Source organism: Panulirus ornatus, chromosome 16 (genome assembly GCF_036320965.1).
Source record: "Panulirus ornatus isolate Po-2019 chromosome 16, ASM3632096v1, whole genome shotgun sequence".
In the NCBI taxonomy this organism is placed as follows: Eukaryota; Metazoa; Arthropoda; class Malacostraca; order Decapoda; family Palinuridae; genus Panulirus; species Panulirus ornatus.
In genome coordinates, this window is record NC_092239.1 from 27,308,804 (window position 1) to 27,324,074 (window position 15,271).

The following is a 15,271-nucleotide window of genomic DNA, read 5'->3' on the forward strand; positions in this document are numbered from 1 at the left end:
TTATTATCTATATATATATATATATATATATATATATATATATATATATATATAATATATATATATATATATATATATATATATATATATACCTCTATATATATATATATATATATATATATATAATTATATATTTATACGTTTGTAAGTAGGGAGAGATGGCCAGAGGAGTGTTATTGCATTACGTGTTTAATGATAGCCTGCAAAAGAGAGACTTTTGGTGTGAATGTGTTGAGAGGTGAAAATGGAGGGATGTCTGATCATTATCTTGTGGAAGCGAAGTTGAAGATTTGTATGGGTTTTCAGAAAAGAAGAAAGAATGTTGGGGTGAAGAGAGTGGTGAGAGTAAGTGCGCTTGGGAAGGAGACTTGTGCGAGGAAGTACCAGGAGAGACTGAGTACAGAATGAAAAAAGCGGAGAACAAGGAGTTAAGGGGAGTGAGGGAGGAATGGGATGTATTAAGGGAAGCAGTGATGGCTTGCGCAAAAGATGCTTGTGGCATAAGAAGCATGGGAGGTAGGTTGATTAGAAAGGGTTGTGAGTTGTGGGATGAAGACGTAAGATTATTAGTGAAAAAGAAGAGAGAGGCATTTGGACGATTTTTGCAGGGAAAAATTGCAAATGAGTGGGAGATGTATAAAAGACAGAGGCAGGAGGTCAAGAGAAAGGTGCAAGAAGTGAAAAAGAGGGCAAATGAGAGTTGGGTGAGAGAGTATCATTAAATTTTAGGGAGAATAAAAAGATGTTTTGGAAGGAGGTAAATAAAGTGCGTAAGACAAGGGACCAATGGGAACTTCAGTGAAGGGGGCTAATGGGGAGGTGATAACAAGTTGTGGTGATATGCGAAGGAGATGTAGTGAGTATTTTGAAGGTTTGTTAAATATGTGTGATGATAGGGTGGCAGATATACGGTGTTATGTTCGAGGTGGTGTGCAAAATGAGTGGAGTAGGGGAAATGATTTGGTAAACATAGAAGAGATAGTAAAAGCTTTTCGGAAGATGAAAGCCGGGAAGGCAACAGGTTTGGATGGTATTGCAGTGGAATCTATTAAAACAGGGGGTGACTGTATTGTTGACTGGTTGGTAAGGTTATTTGATATGTATTTGATATGTATGATTCTTGTTGAGGTGCCTGAGGATTGGCGGATGCTTGCATAGTGCCATTTTACAAAGACAAAGGGGATAAGAGTGAGTTCTCAAAATACAGAGATTTAAGTTTGTTGAGTATTCCAGGTAAATTAGATTAGAGGGTATTGATTGAGAGGGTGAAGGCATGTACAGAGCATCAGATTGGGGAAGAGCAGTGTGGTTTCAGAAGTGGTAGAGGATGTGTGGATCAGGTGTTTGCTTTGAAGAATGTATATGAGAAATACTTAGAAAAGCAAATGGATTTGTATATAGCGCTTATGGATCTGTAGAAGACATATGATAGTGTTGATAGAGATGCTCTGTGGAAGGTATTAAGAATATATGGTGTGGGAGGCAAGTTGTTAGAAGCAGTGAAAAGTTTTTATCGAGGATGTCAGGCATGTGTACGTATAGGAAGAGAGGAAATGATTAGTTCTCAGTGAATTTAAGTTTGCGGCAGCGATGTGTGATATCTCCATTTTTTTTTTAATTTGTTTATGGATTGGATTGTTAGAGAGGTGAGTGCAAGAGTTTTGGAAAGAGGGGCAAGTATGCAGTCTGGTGTGGATGAGAGAGCTAGGGAAGTGAGTCAGTTGTTCTTTGCTGATGATACAGCGCTGGTGGCTGATTCATGTGAGAAACTACAGAAGTTGGTAACTGACTTTGGTAAAGTGTTTGAAAGAAAAAAGTTAAGAGTAAATGTGAATAAGAGTAAGGTTATTGGTTACACTAAGGTTGAGGGTCAAGTCAACTGGGAGGTAAGTTTGAATGGAGAAAGACTGGAGGAAGTAAAGTGTTTTAGATCTCTGGGAGTGGATCTGGCAGCGGATGAAACCTTGGAAGCGGAAGTGAATCCTAGGGTGGTGGAGGTGGCGAAAATTATGGGAGCCTTGAAGAATGTCTGGAAGTCGAGAACATTATCTCGGAAAGCAAAAATGGGTATGTTTGAAGGAATATTGGTTCCAATAATGTTGAATGGTTGCGAGGCTTGGGCTACGGATAGAGTTGTGCGCAGGAGGGTGGATGTGCTGGAAATGAGGTGTTTCAGGACAGTATGTGGTGTGAGGTGGTTTGATCGAGTAAGTAATGTAAGGGTAAGAGAGATGTGTGGAAATAAAAGGAGAGTGATTGAGATAGCAGAAGAGGGTGTTTTGAAATGGTTTGGTCACATGGAGAGAATGAGTGAGGAGAGATTGACCAAGAAGATATATGTGTCAGAGGTAGAAGGAACGAGGAGAAGTGGGAGACCAAATTGGAGGTGGAAAGATGGAGTGAAGAAGATTATGAGTGATCGGAGCCTGAACATGCAGGAGGGTGAAAGGCGTGCAAAGAATAGAGTGAATTGGAACGATATTGTATACCGGGGTCAACGTGCTGTCAATGGAATGAACCAGGGCATGTGAAGCCTCTGGGGTAAACCATTGAAAGTTCTGTAGGGCCTGGATATGGAAAGGGAGCTGTGGTTTCGGTGAATTGTTACATGACAGCTACAAACTGAGTGTGAAAAAATGGGGCCTTTTTTGTATTTTGATAGCGCTACCTCGCACACATGAGGGGTGAGGGGGTTCTTATTCCATGTGTGGCGGGGTGGCGATGGGAATGAATAAAGGCAGACAGTATGAATTATGTACATGTGCATATATGTATATGTCTGTGTGTGTATATACATTGTATATTGAGATGTATAGATATGTATATTTGCATGTGTGCACGTTTATGTATATACATGTGTATGTGGTTGGGTTAGGCTTTTCTTTCGTCTGTTTCCTTGCGCTACCTCCCTAACGCGTAAGACAGCGACAAAGGAAAGTCAGTATCAAATCAATAAATAATACATATATATATATATATATATATATATATATATATATATATATATATTTTCTTTCTGCGTTGTCGCTGTCTCCCGCGTTTGCGAGGTAGCGCAAGGAAACAGACGAAAGATATGGCCCAACCCACCCCAATACACATGTGTATACATACGTCCACACACGCAAATACACATACCTACACAGCTTTCCATGGTTTACCCTAGACGCTTCACATGTCCTGATTCAATCCACTGACAGAACGTCAACCCCGGTATACCACATCGATCCAATTCACTCTATTCCTTGCCCTCCTTTCACCCTCCTGCATGTTCATGCCCCGATCACACAAAATCTTTTTCACTCCATCTTTCCACCTCCAATTTGGTCTCCCACTTCTCCTCGTTCCCTCCACCTCCGACACATATATCCTCTTGGTCAATCTTTCCTCACTCATTCTCTCCATGTGCCCAAACCATTTCAAAACACCCTCTTCTGCTCTCTCAACCACGCTCTTTATGTTTCCACACATCTCTCTTACCCTTACGTTACTTTCTCGATCAAACCACCTCACACCACACATTGTCCTCAAACATCTCATTTCCAGCAATTCCATCCTCCTGCGCACAACTCTATCCATAGTCCACGCCTCGCAACCATACAAAATTGTTGGAACCACTATTCCTTCAAACGTACCCATTTTTGCTTTCCGAGATAATGTTCTCGACATCCACACATTCCTCAAAGCTCTCAGGATTTTCGCCCCCTCCCCCACCCTAGGATTCACCTCCGCTTCCATGGTTCCATCCGCTGCCAGATCCACTCCCAGATATCTAAAACACTTTACTTCCTCCAGTCTTTCTCCATTCAAACTTACCTCCCAATTCACTTGACCCTCAACCTTAGTGTACCCAATAACCTTGCTCTTATTCACATTTACTCTTAACTTTTTTCTTTCACACACTTTACCAAACTCAGTTACCAACTTCTGCAGTTTCTCACATGAATCAGCCACCAGCGCTGTATCATCAGCGAACAACAACTGACTCACTTCCCAAGCTCTCTCATCCACAACAGACTTCATACTTGCCCCTCTTTCCAAAACTCTTGCATTCACCTCCTTAACAACCTCATCCTTAAACAAATTAAACAACCATGGAGACATCACACACCCCTGCCGCAAACCTACATTCACTGAGAACCAATCACTTTCCTCTCTTCCTACACGTACACATGCCTTACATCCTCGTTAAAAACTTTTCACTGCTTCTAACAACTTGCCTCCCACACCATATTTTCTTAATACCCTACACAGAGCATCTCTATCAACTCTATCATATGTCTTCTACAGATCCATAAGCGCTACATACAAATCCATTTGCTTTTCTAAGTATTCCTCACATACATTCTTCAAAGCAAACACCTGATCCACACATCCTCTATCACTTCTGAAACCACACTGCTCTTCCCCAATCTGATGCTCTGTACATGCCTTCACCCTCTCAATCAATACCCTCTAATTTAATTTACCTGGAATACTCAACAAACTTAAACCTCTGTAATTGAGAACTCACTCTTATCCCCTTTGTCTTTGTACAATGGCACTATGCAAGCATCTCCCAATCCTCAGGCACTCACCATGAATCATACATACATTAAATAACCTTACCAACCAGTCAACAATACAGTCACACCCTGTTTTGATAAATTCCACTGCAATACCATCCAAACCTGCTGCCTTCCCGGCTTTCATCTTCCGAAAATCTTTTACTATCTCTTCTATGTTTGAGAAATCATTTTCCCTACCCCACTCATTTTGCACACCACCTCGAACATAACACCGTATATCTGCCACTCTATCATCACACACATTTAACAAACCTTCAAAATGCTCACTCCATCTCCTTCGCATATCACCACAACTTGTTATCACCTCCCCATTAGCCCCCTTCACTGAAGTTCCCATTGGTCCCTTGTCTTACGCACTTTATTTACCTCCTTCCAAAAATCTTTTTATTCTCCCTAAAATTTAATGATACTCTCTCACCCAACTCTCATTTGCCCTCTTTTTCACCTCTTGCACCTTTCTCTTGACCTCCTGCCTCTGTCTTTTATACATCTCCCACTCATTTGCATTTTTTCCCTGCAAAAATCGTCCAAATGCCTCACTCTTCTTTTTCACTAATAATCTTACGTCTTCATCCCACCACTCACAACCCTTTCTAATCAACCTACCTCCCATGCTTCTTATGCCACAAGCATCTTTTGCGCAAGCCACTACTGCTTCCCTAAATACATCCCATTCCTCCCTCACTCTCCTTAACTCCTTGTTCTCCCCTTTTTTTCATTCTGTACTCAGTCTCTCCTGGTACTTCCTCACACAAGTCTCCTTCCAAAGCGCACTTACTTTCACCACTCTCTTCACCCGAACATTCTCTCTTCTTTTCTGAAAATCCCTAGGAATCTCCACCTTCGCTTCCACAAGATAATGATCAGACATCCCTCCATTTGCACCTCTCAACACATTAACATCCAAAAGTCTCTCTTTTGCGCGCGTATCAATTAACACGTAATGCAATAACGCTTTCTGTCCATCTCTCCTACTTACATACGTATATATATATATATATATATATATATATATATATATATTGTCCCTGGGGATAGGGGAGAAAGAATACTTCCCACGTATTCCCTGCGTGTCGTAGAAGGCGACTAAAAGGGGACGGAGCGGGGGGCTGGAAATCCTCCCCTATCGTTTTTTTTTAATTTTCCAAAAGAAGGAACAGAGAGTTGGGCCAGGTGAGGGTATTCCCTCAAGGCCCAGTCCTCTGTTCTTAACGCTACCTCGCTAATGCGGGAAATGGCGAATAGTTTGAAAGAAAGAAAGATATATGTATATATATATATATATATATATATATATATATATATATATATATATATATATATAATTTTTTTTTTTTTTTTTTTTGCTTTGTCGCTGTCTCCTGCGTTTAAGAGGTAGCGCAAGGAATCAGACGAAAGAAATGGCCCAACCCACTCCCATAGACATGTATATACATACACGTCCACACACGCAAATATACATACCTACACACCTTTCCATAGTTACCCCAGACGATTCACATGCCCTGATTCAATCCACTGACAGCACGTCAACCCCGGTATACCACATCGATCCAATTCGCTCTATTCCTTGCCCTCCTTTCACCCTCCTGCATGTTCAGGCCCCCATCACACAAAATCTTTTTCACTCCATCTTTCCACCTCCAATTTGGTGTCCCACTTCTCCTCGTTCCCTCCACCTCCGACACATATATCCTCTTGGTCAATCTTTCCTCACTCATTCTCTCCATGTGCCCAAACCATTTCAAAACACCCTCTTCTGCTCTCTCAACCACGCTCTTTATGTTTCCACACATCTCTCTTACCCTTACGTTACTTTCTCGATCAAACCACCTCACACCACACATTGTCCTCAAACATCTCATTTTCAGCAATTCCATCCTCCTGCGCACAACTCTATCCATAGTCCACTCCTCGCAACCATACAAAATTGTTGGAACCACTATTCCTTCAAACGTACCCATTTTTGCTTTCCGAGATAATGTTCTCGACATCCACACATTCCTCAAAGCTCTCAGGATTTTCGCCCCTTCCCCCACCCTAGGATTCACTTCCGCTTCCATGGTTCCATCCGCTGCCAGATCCACTCCCAGATATCTAAAACACTTTACTTCCTCCAGTCTTTCTCCATTCAAACTTACCTCCCAATTCACTTGACCCTCAACCTTAGTGTACCCAATAACCTTGCTCTTATTCACATTTACTCTTAACTTTTTTCTTTCACACACTTTACCAAACTCAGTCACCAGCTTCTGCAGTTTCTCACATGAATCAGCCACCAGCGCTGTATCATCAGCGAACAACAACTGACTCACTTCCCAAGCTCTCTCATCCACAACAGACTTCATACTTGCCCCTCTTTCCAAAACTCTTGCATTCACCTCCCTAACAACCTCATCCTTAAACAAATTAAACAACCATGGAGACATCACACACCCCTGCCGCAAACCTACATTCACTGAGAACCAATCACTTTCCTCTCTTCCTACACGTACACATGCCTTACATCCTCGTTAAAAACTTTTCACTGCTTCTAACAACTTGCCTCCCACACCATATTTTCTTAATACCCTACACAGAGCATCTCTATCAACTCTATCATATGTCTTCTACAGATCCATAAGCGCTACATACAAATCCATTTGCTTTTGTAAGTATTCCTCACATACATTCTTCAAAGCAAACACCTGATCCACACATCCTCTACCACTTCTGAAACCACACTGCTCTTCCCCAATCTGATGCTCTGTACATGCCTTCACCCTCTCAATCAATACCCTCTAATTTAATTTACCTGGAATACTCAACAAACTTAAACCTCTGTAATTGAGAACTCACTCTTATCCCCTTTGTCTTTGTACAATGGCACTATGCAAGCATCTCCCAATCCTCAGGCACTCACCATGAATCATACATACATTAAATAACCTTACCAACCAGTCAACAATACAGTCACACCCTGTTTTGATAAATTCCACTGCAATACCATCCAAACCTGCTGCCTTCCCGGCTTTCATCTTCCGAAAATCTTTTACTATCTCTTCTATGTTTGAGAAATCATTTTCCCTACCCCACTCATTTTGCACACCACCTCGAACATAACACCGTATATCTGCCACTCTATGATCACACATATTTAACAAACCTTCAAAATACTCACTCCATCTCCTTCGCATATCACCACAACTTGTTATCACCTCCCCATTAGCCCCCTTCACTGAAGTTCCCATTGGTCCCTTGTCTTACGCACTTTATTTACCTCCTTCCAAAAATCTTTTTATTTTCCCTAAAATTTAATGATACTCTCTCACCCAACTCTCATTTGCCCTCTTTTTCACCTCTTGCACCTTTCTCTTGACCTCCTGCCTCTGTCTTTTATACATCTCCCACTCATTTGCATTTTTTCCCTGCAAAAATCGTCCAAATGCCTCACTCTTCTTTTTCACTAATAATCTTACGTCTTCATCCCACCACTCACAACCCTTTCTAATCAACCTACCTCCCATGCTTCTTATGCCACAAGCATCTTTTGCGCAAGCCACTACTGCTTCCCTAAATACATCCCATTCCTCCCTCACTCTCCTTAACTCCTTGTTCTCCCCTTTTTTTCATTCTGTACTCAGTCTCTCCTGGTACTTCCTCACACAAGTCTCCTTCCAAAGCGCACTTACTTTCACCACTCTCTTCACCCGAACATTCTCTCTTCTTTTCTGAAAATCCCTAGGAATCTCCACCTTCGCTTCCACAAGATAATGATCAGACATCCCTCCATTTGCACCTCTCAACACATTAACATCCAAAAGTCTCTCTTTTGCGCGCGTATCAATTAACACGTAATGCAATAACGCTCTCTGTCCATCTCTCCTACTTACATACGTATATATATATATATATATATATATATATATATATATATATATATATATATATATATATATATATATATATATATATATATATATATTGTCCCTGGGGACAGGGGAGAAAGAATACTTCCCACGTATTCCCTGCGTGTCGTAGAAGGCGACTAAAAGGGGAGGGAGCGGGGGGCTGGAAATCCTCCCCTCTCGTTTTTTTTTAATTTTCCAAAAGAAGGAACAGAGAGTTGGGGCAGGTGAGGGTATTCCCTCAAGGCCCAGTCCTCTGTTCTTAACGCTACCTCGCTAATGCGGGAAATGGCGAATAGTTTGAAAGAAAGAAAGATATATATATATATATATATATATATATATATATATATATATATATATATATATATATATATATATATATATATATTTCTTTTTTTTTTTTTTTTGCTTTGTCGCTGTCTCCTGCGTTTAAGATGTAGCGCAAGGAATCAGACGAAAGAAATGGCCCAACCCACTCCCATAGACATGTATATACATACACGTCCACACACGCAAATATACATACCTACACACCTTTCCATAGTTACCCCAGACGATTCACATGCCCTGATTCAATCCACTGACAGCACGTCAACCCCGGTATACCACATCGATCCAATTCGCTCTATTCCTTGCCCTCCTTTCACCCTCCTGCATGTTCAGGCCCCCATCACACAAAATGTTTTTAACTCCATCTTTCCACCTCCAATTTGGTCTCCCACTTCTCCTCGTTCCCTCCACCTCCGACACATATATTCTCTTAGTCAATCTTTCCTTACTCATTCTCTCCATGTGCCCAAACCATTTCAAAACACCCTCTTCTGCTCTCTCAACCACTCTCTTTTTATTTCCACACATCTCTCTTACCTTTTCGTTACTTACTCGATCAAAACACCTCACACCACACATTGTCCTCAGACATCTCATTTCCAGTACATCCACCCTCCTGTGCACAACTCTATCCATAGCCCACGCCTCGCAACCATACAAAATTGTTGGAACCACTATTCCTTCAAACATACCCATTTTTGCTTTCCGAGATAATGTTCTCGACTTCCACACATTTTTCAAGGCTCCCAGGATTTTCGCCCCCTCCCCCACCCTATGATCCACTTCCGCTTCCATGGTTACATCCGCTGTCAGATCCACTCCCAGATATCTAAAACACTTTACTTCCTCCAGTTTTTCTCCATTTAAACTTACCTCCCAATTGACTTGACCCTCAACCCTACTGTACCTAATAACCTTGCTCTTATTCACATTTACTCTTAACTTTCTTCTTTCACACACATTACCAAACTCAGTCACCAGCTTCTGCAGTTTCTCACATGAATCAGCCACCAGCGCTGTATCATCAGCGAACAACAACTGACTCAGTTCCCAAGCTCTCTCATCCACAACAGACTTCATACTTGCCCCTCTTTCCAAAACTCTTGCATTCACCTCCCTAACAACCTCATCCATAAACAAATTAAACAACCATGGAGACATCACACACCCCTGACGCAAACCTACATTCACTGGGAACCAATCACTTTCCTCTCTTCCTACACGTACACATGTCTTGCATCCTCGATAAAAACTTTTCACTTCTTCTAACAACTTGCCTCCCACACCATATATTCTTAATACCTTACACAGAGCATCTCTATCAAGTCTATTATATGCCTTCTCCAGATCCATAAATGCTACATACAAATCCATTTGCTTTTCTAAGTATTTCTCACATACATTCTTCAAAGCAAACACCTGATCCACACATCCTCCACCACTTCTGAAACCACACTGCTCTTCCCCAATCTGATGCTCTGTACATGCCTTCACCCTATCAATCAATACCCTCCCATATAATTTACCAGGAATACTCAACAAACTTATACCTCTGAAATTTGAGCACTCACTCTTATCCCCTTTGTCTTTGTACAATTGCACTATGCACGCATTTCACCAATCCTCAGGCACCTCACCATGAGTCATACATATATCAAATAACCTTACCAACCAGTCAATAATACAGTCACCCCCTTTTTTAATAAATTCCACTGCAATACCATCCAAACCTGCTGCCTTGCCGGCTTTTATCTTCCGCAAAGCTTTTACTACCTCTTCTCTGTTTACAAAATCATTTTCCCTAACCCTCTCACTTTGCACACCACCTCGCCCAAAACACCCTATATCTGCCACTCTATCATCAAACACATTCAACAAACCTTCAAAATACTCGCTCTATCTCTTTCTCACATCACCACTACTTGTTATCACTTCCCCATTTGCGCACTTCACTGAAGTTCCCATTTGCTCACTTGTCTTTAGCACATTATTTACCTCCACCAAAACATCTTTTTATTTTCTCTAAAATTTAATGATACTCTCTCACCCCTACTCTCATTTGCCCTTTTTTTCACCTCTTGCACCTTTCTCTTGACCTCCTGTCTCTTTCTTTTATACATCTCGCACTCAATTATATATATATATATATATATATATATATATATATATATATATATATATATATATATATATAACATACAAAGCTCCAGCAGCCAGGATCGAACCTGGGACCCCTTGTGCAAGAGGCAGGCATGCTAACCGCTAGGCTAAGGGACTGTATAATAGGAAACAACTATTCGAAATACTAAGCACTAGAATACCTTTCGTCTCACAATGGTGGGCAACGGGGTCTATCGGTTGTTTCCGAACAGAACACATAGCTAGCTGATAGCGTTTTACCGAACCTGACTGTACAACGCGCTTTTATGAATACGAATAAAGTGTATATGAACGCGCACCTTCATAGAACATACAAAGCTCCAGCAGCCAGGATCGAACCTGGGACCCCTTGTGCAAGAGGCTGGTATGCTAACCGCTAGGCTAAGGGACTGTATAATAGGAAACAACTATTCGAAATACTATGTACTCGAATACTCTTCGTCTCACAATGGTGAGCAACGGGGTCTATAGGTTGTTTCCGAACAGAACACATAGCTAGCTGATAGCGTTTTACCGAACCTGACTGTACAACACGGAGTTATATGAATACGAATAAAGTGTATATGAACGCGCACCTTCATAGAACATACAAAGCTCCAACAGCCAGGATCGAACCTGGGACCCCTTGTGCAAGAGGCTGGCATGCTAACCGCTAGGCTAAGGGACTGTATAATAGGAAACAACTATTCGAAATACTAAGTACTCGAATACCCTTCGTCTCACAATGGTGAGCAACGGGGTCTATCGGTTGTTTCCGAACAGAACACATAGCCAGCTGATAGCGTTTTACCGAACCTGTGAGACGAAGGGTATTCGAGCACTTGTATTTCGAATAGTTGTTTCCTATTATACAGTCCCTTAGCCTAGCGGTTACATGCCTTCCTCTTGCACAAGGGTTCCCAGGTTCGATCCTGGCTGTTGGAGCTTTGTATGTTCTATGAAGGTGCGCGTTCATATACACTTTATTCGTATTCATATAACTCCGCGTTTTACAGTCAGGTTCGGTAAAACGCTATCAGCTGGCTATGTGTTCTGTTCGGAAACAACCGATAGACCCCGTTGCTCACCATTGTGAGACGAAGGGTATTCGAGTACCTAGTATTTCGAATAGTTGTTTCCTATTATACAGTCCCTTAGCCTAGCGGTTACATGCCTGCCTCTTGCACAAGGGGTCCCAGGTTCGATCCTGGCTGTTGGAACTTTTTATGTTCTATGAAGGTGCGCGTTCATATACACTTTATTCGTATTCATATAACTCCGCGTTTTACAGTCAGGTTCGGTAAAACGCTATCAGCTGGCTATGTGTTCTGTTCGGAAACAACCGATAGACCCCGTTGCTCACCATTGTGAGATGAAGGGTATTCGAGTACTCAGTATTTCGAATAGTTTTTTCCTATTATACAGTCCCTTAGCCTAGCGGTTAGCATGCCAGCCTCTTGCACAAGGGGTCCCAGGTTCGATCCTGGCTGTTGGAACTTTGTATGTTCTATGAAGGTACGCGTTCATATACACTTTATTCGTATATATATATATATATATATATATTTATATTTATTTTGCTTTGACGCTGTCTCCCGCGTTTGCGAGGTAGGGCAAGGAAACAGACGAAAGAAATGGCCCAACCCAACCCAATACACATGTATATACATACCCGTCCACACACGCAAATATACATACCTATACATCTCAATGTACACATATATATATATATACACACACAGAAATATACATATATACACATGTACATGATTCATAAACTCTGCCTTTATTCATTCCCATCGCCACCTCGCCACACATGGAATAACATTCCCCTCCCCCCTCATGTGTGCGATGTAGCGCTAGGAAGAGACAACGAAGGCCCCTTCGTTAACACTCAGTCTCTAGATGTCATGTAATAATGCCCGAAACCACAGCTCCCTTTCCACATCCACGCCCCACTGAACTTTCCATGGTTTACCCCAGACGCTTCACATGTCCTGATTCAATCCATATATATATATATATATATATATATATATATATATATATATATATATATATATATATATATATATATATATATATATATATATATATATATATATATATATATATATATATATATATATATATATATATATATATATATATATATATATATATATATATATATATATATATATATATATATATATATATATATATATATATATATATATATATATATATATATATATATATATATATATATATATATATATATATATATATATATATATATATATATATATATATATATATATATATATATATATATATATATATATATTATTTTTCCTTTGTCGCTTTTTCCTGCGTTAGGGAGGTAGCGCAAGGAAACAGACGAAAGAATGTCCCAACCCGCCCACATACACATGTATATACATACACGTCCACACACGCACATATACATACCTATACATCTCAATATACACATATATATACACACAGACATATACATATATACACATGTACATAATTCATACTGTCTGCCTTTATTTGTTCCCATCGCCACCCCGCCACACATGGAATAACAACCCACTCCCCCCCTCATGTGTGCGAGGTAGCGCAAGGAAAAACTCACTAAAGGCCCCATTCGTTCACACTCAGTCTCTAGCTGTCATGTAATAATTCACCAAAACCACAGCTCCCTTTCCATATCCAGGCCCTAAACAACTTTCCATGGTTTACCCCAGACGCTTCACATGCCCTGGTTCAATACATTGACAGCACGTCGACCCCGGTATACCATATCAATCCAATTCACTCTATTCCCTGCACGCCTTTTACCCTCCTGCATGTTTAGGCCCCCTCACTCAAAATCTTTTTCACTCCATCTTTCCACCTAAAATTGGTCTCCCACTTCTCGTTCCCTCCACCTCTGACACATATATCCTCTTGGTCAATCTTTCCTCACTCATTCTCTCCATGTGACCAAACTATTTCAAAACACCCTCTTCTTCTCTCTCAACAACACACTTTTTATTTCCACACATCGCTCTTACCCGTACGTTACTTACTCGATCAAACCATCTCACACCACATATTGTCCTCAAACATATCATTTCCAGCAAATCCACCCTCCTCCGCACAACTCTATACATAGCCCACGCCTCGCAACCATACAACATTGTTGGAACCACTATTACTTCAAACATACCCATTTTTGCTTTCCGAGATAATGTTCTTGACTTCCAAATATTCGTCAGTGCTCCCAGAGTTTTCGCTCCCTCCCCCACCCTATGATTCACTTCCGCTTCCATGGTTCCATCCGCTACCACATCCACCCCCAGATATCTAAAACACTTTACTTCCTCCAGTTTTTCTCCATTCAAACTTACCTCCCAATTGACTTGACCCTCAACCCTACTGTACCTAATACTAATAACCTTTCTTTTATTCACATTTACTCTTAATTTTCTTCTTTCACACACTTTACCAAACTCAGTCACCAGCTTCTGCAGTTTCTTACATGAATCACCCACCAGCGCTTTATCATCAGCGAACAACAGCTGACTCACTTCCCAAGCTCTCTAATCCACAACAGACTACATACTTGCCCCTCTTTCCAAAACTCTTGCATTCACCTCTCTAGCAACCCCATCCATAAACAAAATAAACAACCATGGAGACATCACACACAACTGCCGCAAACCTACATTCACTGAAAAACAATCACTCTCCTCTATTCCTACACGTACACATGCCTTACTTCCTCGATAAAAACTTTTCACTGCTTCTAACAAATTGCCTCCCACACCATATATTCTTAAATCCTTCCACAGAGCATCTCTATGAACTCCATCATATGCCTTCTCCAGATCCATAAATGCTACTTACAAATCCATTTGTTTTTCTAAGTATTTCTCACGTACATTCTTCAAGGCAAGCACCTGATCCACACATCCTTTACCACTTCTGAAAACACACTGCTCTTCCCCAATCTGATGCTCTTTACATGCCTTCACCCTCTCAATCAATACCCTCCCATATAATTTACCAGGAATACTCAACAAACTTATATCTCTGTAATTAGAGTACTCACTCTAATCCCCTTTCCCTTTGTACAATGGCACTATGCAAGCATTCCGCCAATCCTCAGGCACATCACCATGAATCATACATACATTAAATAACCTTACCAACCAGTCAACAATACAGGCACCCGCTTTTTTAATAAATTCCACTGCAATACCATCCAGACCTGCTGCCTTTCCGGCTTTCATCTTCCACAAAGCTTTCACTACCTCATCTCTATTTACCAAATCATTTTCCCTAACCCTATCACTCTGCACACCACCTCGACCA